This window comes from Triticum aestivum, chromosome 7A (genome assembly GCF_018294505.1).
Source record: "Triticum aestivum cultivar Chinese Spring chromosome 7A, IWGSC CS RefSeq v2.1, whole genome shotgun sequence".
Taxonomy (NCBI): Eukaryota; Viridiplantae; Streptophyta; class Magnoliopsida; order Poales; family Poaceae; genus Triticum; species Triticum aestivum.
Window position 1 is genome coordinate 318,498,158 of NC_057812.1, and position 7,157 is coordinate 318,505,314.

Genomic DNA, 7,157 nt, shown 5'->3' on the forward strand with positions numbered 1-7,157 from the left:
CACTGATGCATCACATTGTTTCATGTCAAGACCGTTTTTTGCCAAGCATGAATTCACTTCTTCTCATTTGGGTAAAACCATGGATATCGTTTCTCCGGGTAAACGGTTGAGTGCCAGTTTGGTGGTTCCGAATGTTTCCATCAAGATGGGAGACTATAGATTTATGTCTTCTCCAATGGTTCTTGGTGACTCGGATATTGATCTAATTCTCGACATGGACTGGCTTGCTAAGCACAAGGCTCAGCTTGATTGTGCTGCCAGGCAAATTCAATTGAAACACTCTTCTAAGGATGTGATCATCTATGCCGCTCGTGAGGAAACCATTCGGCTGTTTTCTCCCAATGAGAAGGGCGAGTTGAATGCCATCTCTCAGATTCCAGTTGTTTGTGAATATCAAGATGTCTTTCCAGAAGAGCTTCCGGGAATGTCTCCTCACCGGCCAGTTGAATTCGTTATCGATCTTGAGCCTGGCATGGAACTCGTTTGCAAGCGTCCTTACAAGCTTGGACCAGAGGAGTTTAAGGAGTTGAAGAAACAACTCGATGAACAAGAGTGTATGGGTTTGATCAGACCGAGTTCATCTCCATAGGGATGTGGTGTTCTTTTTTCAAGAAGGTTGGAACGGAACGACTCTGCGTCGACTACCGCCCATTGAACAAGAAGACAATAAAGAACAAGTATCCACTTCCCAACATCAATGATCTATTCGAGCAACTTAAGGGTTCTCAAGTATTCTCCAAGCTTGACCTCTGTATGGGTTATTACCAGATTCATATTCGTGAGCAAGATATCCTCAAGACAGCATTCAGAACAAGCTATGGTTCTTATGAATATACTGTCATGTCTTTCGGCCTTGTCAATGCTCCTCCAACGTTCTCTTGCATGATGAACTTCATCTTCAACCCTTACACAAATGATTTCGTCCTGGTGTATCTCGATGATATCTTGGTCTTTTCCAAGAATAAGGAGGATCATGCCAAGCATTTGAGATTGGTGCTTGACAAACTCAGAGAGCATCAATTCTATGTGAAGTTCTTCAAGTGTGAGTTCTGCCTTGACGAAGTTCTTTATCTTGGTCATATCATCTCCGCCAATGGCATCGTTGTTAATCCTGAGGAGGTGTCTGCAATTGTGAATTGGAAACCTTCTCAGAATGTCAAGCAGCTTCGTAGTTTTCTTGGGCTTGCAAGCTATTGTCGAAGATTCGTTGAGAATTTCTCTAAGATTGCAAAGCCTCTTTCCAACCTCCTCCAGAAGCATGTCAAGTATGTCTGGACGCCTGAATGTGACGTTGCTTTCAACACCCTCAAAGAGAAGTTAGTCACAGCTCCTGTGTTGACTCCTCCTGATGAATCCAAGCCATTTGAAGTTTTCTATGATGCCTCCTTACAAGTTCTCGGCGCTGTGTTAATGCAAGAGAAGAAATTTGTGGCCTATACCTCTCTCCAGTTGAAGCCCAACGAAAGGAACTACCCACTCATGACCTTGAGTTGGCGGCAATTATCCATGCATTATTAACACTAGTACAATGCCCGTGCGTTGCTACGGGCGAAATACATGAATAAATCAAACTGATGACTAAGTGGCATGTGTGAAGTCCTTATCAATTTCTTTAGCGGATAGTATGAGAGCAACTATGCATCAGTCGCCTGTTTTTTATCGGTGATAAAAAATTTGTGATCATCGTCTTCTTCATCCTCTTTGTCTTCATCCTTCCGTCCCAACGACCCATCCTCTGACGTTGGTCGTGGCCGGTGTCGATGTCCTGCGCCACCCTACCCGAGTTGCCTTCTTTGTCGGTTCACCGTTGCCCCGACACTGATCGAGGCCAGTGTTGATGCTATCCTGCCCATTCTCAAAACAATTATGCAAATCTCAGATGATCTCTTAAATGAAACATTGACGTTGGTCGTGGCCGGTGTCGATGTCCTGCGCCACCCTACCCGAGTTGCCTTCTTTGTCGATTCACCGTTGCCCCGACACTGATCGAGGCCGGTGTTGATGCTACCCTGCCCATTCTCAAAACAATTATGCAAATCTCAGATGATCTCTTAAATGAAACATGTTATCAGTGCTTGGCGAGATGGCGTGTGCATAGCTTATTTGAAGCATGTGAAAGAGGGTATCATGTTTTCAGAGGGATGGATTGATCAGTACCAGCATGTATGGAAACTTAATGCCTTCCAGAACTAAGCCACAAATTTTTCAAGCAAAGCACCATATTTTTCTTATGCTAGAAGGATGAACACATATGCAAAGGAATTGAAACCAACCTTAATGTTTGGCACAATTTTTAACAACGTATTGAAACTCCTAGTCCTAGACACTTTGTTTTGTTTCAACCTTCCACTCCAGCTTTGTTTTGTTTCTCTGACCACCAATGACAAATGAAGATAACCACAAGTGTCCCATCTACACTGTGGCCATGAGGAAGTCCAGGAGCCTAAGCCAAATATCATCAAGCATGAGTACAAACCATTCCCGCTGCACTTTCTTATATATCTCATATTAATAAAACAAGAAAATGTAGTTTGGTGCAGCTAGGATAGACAACTTTGGTACTTTGGTACTTTCCAGTTAGCATGAAAACTGTACACCTATATAGAACAGAAGCAACTTTTGCAAAAACAAAATCGGATAGCAGAAAAGTTGTTTGATAGCCAAATACATATAGTTAAAATTATATCCTTCAAACTGAAACTAATAACTTTCACACCGAAGGAATGTAACGAAGATATTTGAACAGAAAATAATAACTTTCACACTGGAGGAATGTTTAACCATCAGTCTTGAAACAAAAGGATTATATCCTTCAAACTGTAGCTAATATGGTACACATCTTGCTAGCAGGAGCAAGATCAAATTTCGAGCTAACATAGAACTATGCTGTAAAATTAATGATGCAATACAAAAAACAAGTGTCAGCTTGGTATCTTTATGCATCTTGCTAGCAAGTTCAGGATCAAACTGTAACTCCTGACAGAGATTTTGGAGGAATGATACTTTGTTAGGAGTAGCAGCCAAATCAGTACTAAAGGATTTTATAAGCTTATTTCTGTATGCTGGAGATTCAATATCTGAGGTGATTCCTTGTGCTTCATGCTTCCCTAATCCAAATATATTTCTTAGATCATTCAAAGGAATAACCTGCAACTTTAATAACGAGTATAAAACACTTCGATGGACAGTAATATAAATTGTACAAGACCATGTATCATGTATTTAGAGTCTCACAGTCAACCCAACTTATGAACTCTTAAAATAATAGGGCAACTCACAGCTCATGTACCATTGAAAACCATATGGCAATTTGTGGTGTTAGACATGTGTACTATGACAGAAATAAAAAGAGTTGACCAGCCCTAGGAAAGCATTTTATGCAAATATTTCAGGTGCATTTAAGAAAATGTCGCTAATCTTTACATACTCATTCATTTTAAACATGCAAAACTGCAGCTCCATCAGAGAGGTGATTTAGTAAGGGAAGCTGTCAAATATTAAATGTGCTCTCTCTCTATCTCTCCATCTCGCTCTCCCTCTCCATCCCTCCCTAATAACCGTGGATATTCATTTATTTAAGTGATCATAAAAAATCAAAATATTCTAATTTGATTGTATAAGAATAGTGTAGTTCATTTGGATGTAAAAAACATTGATGGAACAAAGGAGTCATACAAAAACAAATTAACGCATCTATGAATAGACCCTGAATCAATTGTTCAAATACATGAATAATAATCTTGTCCATCACTGACTCGTTGAGAGTTGACGATAGTAGCAAGAAGAGTTCTACACTATGTTTCCACAAAAAGGCAAACATGATGCTCATAATGATTGCAGCAAACACTTTCAACTACAAAGTGATATACACAGGCAATACCTTTGGCAAGATAGTTATGCATACCAACAAACTATTAGTTGTGTATCATAGGATTAAACCTCGATGGAATAGCCATGTCAAGAAAGAATTACCAGGTGTATGAATTTTCTTTAGAATACAGATATGCCCTGCAGTAATGAAGAACAAAGCTGAAATTAGCAATCAGTTAGTGCATCTATAAAAAAATTAGCTGATTACCTTAATGGTATGAGGTTCAGAATACTGGTCCTGGTCTGTTTATACAAGAAGTGGAAAGAATAGAATAATTAGTAAAAATATTAGCTCTGAAATAACACAATTAGATACGAAGTGCAGATGCAATCATCAATTTTTCATAAGACAATACGCTTGCTAACACCATACTGTTGTAACAAATACATGAAAATATTGACTAATTATCAAAAGCGCAGAAGCATTGGCAATATAGATGTATACACTTGGTACGTAACACCAATATCTAGAAGTGATATTTAGTAGATATAAGATATACCCATGCCACAAATGATGTTACCTCGTGTTGGAAGGTTGTCAAGTAGAATTAGATGGATTTCTTATTTTTTATATAACTCTGCCTATGTGTGTCGCTTTGGTGTGTGCCGACCCCAATCTCATCGTTCACAACCAGGCCACATGCCCTTGCCTACCAGTGGCAGCTCAGTGCCGACGCCACATCCTTGATATTCTCCGGTGGCACAAGCGGGGGAGATAAGAAGAGGATATAATAATGCGTGCAGACAAACACCGATATTGCCCACTCAGCATAATATTCTCCAATGCTACATGTAGATATAACCTGATAGAAGCTACATGTAGACATAAGAATGTCTTGATGCATAAAAAATTATTATGAAATCTTGGACGGAGATGGCACCTGAGTTGGCGGCGTCTAGGAGAGTAGGACCTGAGTCGGCGGTGTCCAGGAGAGTAGCACCTATGTTCAGAATCACAAAGGACGCTGTCAAGCCAGCGAGGTCAACAATCGGCGAGGTCGGGACAGTGGCAATTGCGCCGCGAGAGTCTTCACTCTAAGTAAATGTTCCGAGTGTCTTCAAGGTTGATCCATTGCAAACTTCTTCACCCACGACATGGTCATCCCATGTGTTGATAAATAGGTGTTAGTCACAAACATTATACTCTGGGTGAATAATCAGTGGTCTCTACAGTAAAGAAAACACAAGTATATAATATAAAAACTATCAATTACCGGAGAAATAACTAAATTGTTCTCCCGCTTCAGGCAATAATGAATAGAAAGCAATTAGTAATACTCTCCAAACTTCAGGTAATGATGGTGCTCATCGGTGAGGCATTTGGATTTGGTTGTTCTCCAACAATTCCTCCCACGTTGGTCAGATCTGAAGATTGGGGAGCGGCTGGTCTCCCATACGCAGGGAGCTCCTCTCCTTGGCATGCTCATTCATTGTACGGGGGTGGGGGCAGCAAGCTCTGTGCTTGGAGGGACAGGTGTGGCTGCTGAGGCAGGATGTGCCCTGAGCGGAACGAGACGTGCGCGAGTCAAGGCCGGCGAGATGTTGAACCCCATGGCGCCCAGCGCCGCCCCCTCAGGCCGCCATCGTCTCCCCCTGTTCCTCTCCCAACTCCCTAAGCACACTATCCCAGCCGCCTCCGTGCTCGTGTCCCGTAGCGGCGGCGGCACCACACCATCCCGGCCGCCTCCATGCTCGTGCCCCGTAGCGGCGACACTCAAGGCCGGCGAGATGATGAACCCCATGGCGCCCAGCACCGCACCCTCAGGCCGCCATCGTCTCCCCCTGTTCCTCTCCCAACTCCCTCACGACACTCCCAGCCGCCTCCGTGCTTGTGTCCCGTAGCGGCGGCGGCACCACACCATCCCGGCCGCCTCCATGCTCGTGCCCGGTAGCGGCGGCGGCGGTGCCGCCGATTTCACCCTATCCTCTTCGTCTCCCTTTTTTGTTGCAAATCTCCGGCTGCCAAACGAATCTAGTCCGAGGTGTAGATGAATTGTTTCTTTTTTCTGGAGGAAACCAGGCAAAGTGGGGAGAGAAACGTGGGTATGCGAAGGCGGCAGTGCAGGCCGACGATGTGTGCCCGAAGCCCATGCCGCTTACCAACGTCAGAAAGAACAAGAAAATCGAAACGTACTAAATTTTCTTAGCGCACGAATGACACATAAAAATTCCACGTAAACAGTGCCACCTCGGATAGCGAAAATAATATAAGTGAAAAAACTGAAAACGTAAATTCACGGAAAGAAGCGTATTGTGATGGTGAACCCATAAAGTCAATCCGTGTTTTATTATTATTAGGGAAAGATGGAGACATCTCTTATTGGGAAGGAAAGTGAACATCTTCACAGATCATAAGAGCCTCAAGTACATCTTCACTCAACCCAACCTCAACCTCAAGCAGACTCGTTGGGTCGAAATGATTCAAAATTACAATCCGAGTATTGAATATACTCCAGGCAAGGCCAATGTCATTGCAAATACTTTGAGCAGGAAGGCTTACTGCAACAGCTTAATTCTCAAGCCCTTCCAACCGGACCTTTGTAAAGCTTTCCGCAAACTGAATCTCCAAGTTGTTCCTCAAGGCTTTCTTGCCAATCTCCAAGTCTCTCCTACTTTAGAAGATCAAATTAGCGAGGCACAACTTCTTGATGCCAGAAGGTGAAAATGGGATTGCCAAGAGCCAACCCAAATACAAGTGCTATCGCATTGATGACAAAGACACTCTATTACCGGATTGTGATTCCTAAAGGTGATCTAAGGAAAGTATGAATGAGGCGCACAATTCCCTCCTATCCATTCATCTTGGAAGTAAGAAGATGTACCATGACCTCAAACAGTCATATTGGTGGACTCGAATGAAGCGAGAAATTGCTCAATTCGTGAATGAATGTGATGTCTGCAGAAGGGTGAAAGTAGAACACCAATGGCCTGCTGATCTCCTCCAACCTCTTGCTATTTCAGAATGGAAGTTTGACCATATCGAAATGGACTTCGTGACTAGATTTCCCAAGTCCAAGCGTGGAAATGATGCTATCTTCGTTGTTATCGATAAGCTTACTAAAGTGGCTCATTTCCTTTCAATCAATGAATCTATCACAGTAGCTCAGTTGGCAGAGCTATACACCTCCAGGATTGTCTCCTTGCACGGCATTCCACAATTGATATCTTCAGATCATGGAAGCATCTTCACTTCTAAGTTTTGGGATTCCTTTTAGAAGGCCATGGGCACCAACATTCGCTTCAACACAGCTTTTCATCCTCAACCTAGTGGCCAAGTCGGGCAAGAC

At 42.8% G+C, this 7,157-nt stretch overlaps 1 long non-coding RNA gene across 1 annotated transcript; it reads right to left on the reverse strand.

Moving 5' to 3' along the window:
* Positions 1–2,675: 2,675 nt before the first annotated feature.
* LOC123151053 (uncharacterized) lies at positions 2,676–5,914 on the reverse strand. The gene is made up of 3 exons (XR_006475478.1): positions 5,085–5,914; positions 4,079–4,952; positions 2,676–4,008 (listed from the first exon to the last, which is right to left on the reverse strand). It is a non-coding gene; the product is annotated as an uncharacterized lncRNA (long non-coding RNA).
* Between the last annotated feature and the right edge of the window lie 1,243 nt (positions 5,915–7,157).